This window comes from Lactuca serriola, chromosome 9, assembly GCF_051521515.1.
Source record: "Lactuca serriola cultivar US96UC23 chromosome 9, Lser_US96UC23_V15, whole genome shotgun sequence".
Lineage (NCBI taxonomy): Eukaryota > Viridiplantae > Streptophyta > Magnoliopsida > Asterales > Asteraceae > Lactuca > Lactuca serriola.
The window spans coordinates 62,617,361-62,620,319 of NC_136416.1; positions in this window are offsets into that span (position 1 = coordinate 62,617,361).

Consider the following 2,959-nt stretch of genomic DNA (forward strand, 5'->3'; position numbering starts at 1 on the left):
TGTTATGGGCCGGAAGGCGATATGATGTGTGATGGACCGGAAGGTCGGCGTGGGTAAGGCCGGAAGGTTTACCCAGCAGGGACGGAAGTCCCCTGAGACACATGGACCGGAAGGTCGGGCCGGAAGGCAATGTTATGTGGACCGAATGGTCCGGGCCGGAAGGCGTATGTGCGTAAGTTGTATATTGGGGAACTCACTAAGCATTTATGCTTACAGTTGGTGTGCATGTATTTCAGGTACTAGCGAGGACCGTGGGAAGGCGCCGGCATGATCGATACACACTGAAGAATGTTTCATGATCTTGGGAGTTTGAATAATTGTATTGACCGAATAATTAAACTGTTTATGTCTTGTTTTTAATGGAAATAATTATGTTTTTAAAATGAAAAATTTGTTTGAAAATTTGAGTTGTTACAATTGGTATCAGAGCCTTGGTTTGAGGGATTCGGGTGCACCTTCGGGGGTAACTGAACTCAAACCGAGGATTTGAAGAAACTTTTCAAATAAAGGCATAAACTTTTGTAAATGGTTTTGGTGGTAAGCAAGAAAGAAGCAGTGTGTACGATCAGTCAGCGCCCGAACGGTAAAAGATCCCCAAAATACCTTACAATATTATATGATATGAATTGTTATGCATGCTAGAAGACTAGGTATTCATGATAGGACTAGAGTGGCCTGATTTGTGATGCCTTAGTCTAGGGAAGTTGCCTATATGTGATGCTTTGCTAGTATGCGGGTAGATAGAGCGTATCAGAAGTAGAGTACTCACTATCTGGAGTTTGGGGAGGAGGACTTGGGATGAACATTGATGCGGTGTGGTCGGTAGTATTGGGCCCGTACTACCGAGGACACTGGGTCAGTGGGAGGCCCAAGTAAGAATCCCTGGATATCTGGGACTGAGTAGGGTTGCGTGTCGAGTACGATTATACTCGGTAGAATCTCTGATAGTTTTATGTTGTATTTCAGAGATATCATGGTTAGACCACGGCACGGGGCGAGTACGAGCGGTGTGAGTGACGAGGATATTCGTCAGATGATCCACGAGGAGGTGGCGGCGGCGATCCGGGCTGAGATCCCGGAGATGTTTGGGTCTATCAAGACCACCTTGATGGAGACGTTCGACGAGCGGTACGCCGCATTGACTGAGGCTGCAACCGCTGCAGCTACCGCAGCTGTGGCCGCTGCTAGGCCACAGGGGGGTGACTCATTGCTGTTCCGAGAGTTCAGCAACACGAAGCCACCAGAGTTCGATGGGACGCAGGATCCGATTGCTGCGATGAGGTGGATCGCGGATATAGAGGGGTGCTTCTATACTTGTTCATGCCCGGAGCACCTGAGGGTACGGTTCGCTTTGAACCAGCTCCGTCTGGGAGCGAAGGACTGGTGGAAGTTCGTGACAGCGAATTTCACTTTGGCAGAGACTACAGCGGTGACATGGGAGGGATTTACTGCCATGTTCAGGGATGAGTACGTTCCCCCGGTGGAGAGGGAACGATTGGTGCAGGAGTTCTTAACCCTCAAGCAGGGTACCGATTCTGTTGCGGTGATTACACGGAAGTTTCATGAGAGGGCGATGTTTTGCCCTGAGCTGGTGTCCTCAGAGCAGGCTCGGATGAGCCGATACTTGGGTGTCTTGAGGAGGGATATTCGGGAGTTTGTGTCAAACTCCACTTACCATACTTTTGATGAGCTTCAGGCGAATGCCAGGAAGCGCGAGATCGAGTTGGAGACCCAGGCTAGGGAGGAGGCCGAGTCTCAGCGGGTGGATCGGCGACCGGCCCAGTTCCAGCCGGCAGCTAAGCGGGCCAAGTCCGCTGATTCGAGGACAGGAGGTTCGAAGGGTCGCACTTGCGGGAAGTGCGGCAAGAGTCATGATGGAGTATGTCGATCTGGTGCTTGCTACAAGTGTGGCAAGGAGGGGCACATTGCTAGGGAGTGCCCCAAGGGATTTTCGGTTTGCTTTCATTGCAACCAGACTGGCCATAGGAAGGCCGAGTGCCCTCAGCTTCTTCAGGGATCTGCACCTGCTGCCGGAGTTACTGCGACTCGACCGGTGAAGGCCGAGGCCCCGAGGGCTCGGGGAAGAGCCTTTCAGCTGACTGCGGAAGAGGTCCGCGCTGCGCCCGATGTTGTGGCAGGTATGTGGTAATTCATGTAATTATTTTAATGTCGATATGTTATGCTTATGTTATTATGCGCGTAGGTACTTTCCTTGTGAACTCTGTGCCTGCCTTAGTGTTATTTGACTCGGGTGCGAGTAGGTCCTTTGTGTCCTTGGCCTTTAGTCAGCATATTGGCGTTAGTCGTGAGTCGTTGAGTCGACCTTTGAGAGTCTCTATAGCTGACGAGAAGGTGATTTGTGCTATGGAGGTTCTTCGGGGATGTGTACTAGAGATTTTCGGGGTTGGATTCCCGATTGATCTGATTCCTATCGCGATGGGGGATGTCTGTGTCATCGTGGGCATGGACTGGCTGAGCCGGTTCGGCGCTGTCATCGACTGTGAGCGTCAGTTGGTGACTATACGAGACCCTAGAGGGGGAGTTCTTTCGGTATACGGCGAGGGTACCCGTTCGGGATCAGCTTTTTGTTCGGCCGCTAGGGCGAGGCAGTGTCTACGACAGGGCTGTAAGGGTTTCGTGGCGTATGTGATGGATACGCGGGAGGTTTCTGAGAAACCGAAGTCAGTTGAGGAAGTTCCGGTGGTGCGCGAGTTTTCAGATGTCTTTCCCGAGGAGTTGCCGGGAGTACCGCCTGTGAGGCAAGTAGAGTTTAGTATCGATCTGGTTCCGGGGGCAGCGCCTATTGCCAAGGTGCCCTATCGTCTTGCACCTCCAGAGATGCAAGAGTTGTCCTCGCAACTCCAGGAGTTGCTGGGAAAGGGATTCATTCGGCCGAGCAGCTCGCCATGGGGAGCACCTATTCTGTTCGTCAAAAAGAAGGATGGTTCACACCGGATGT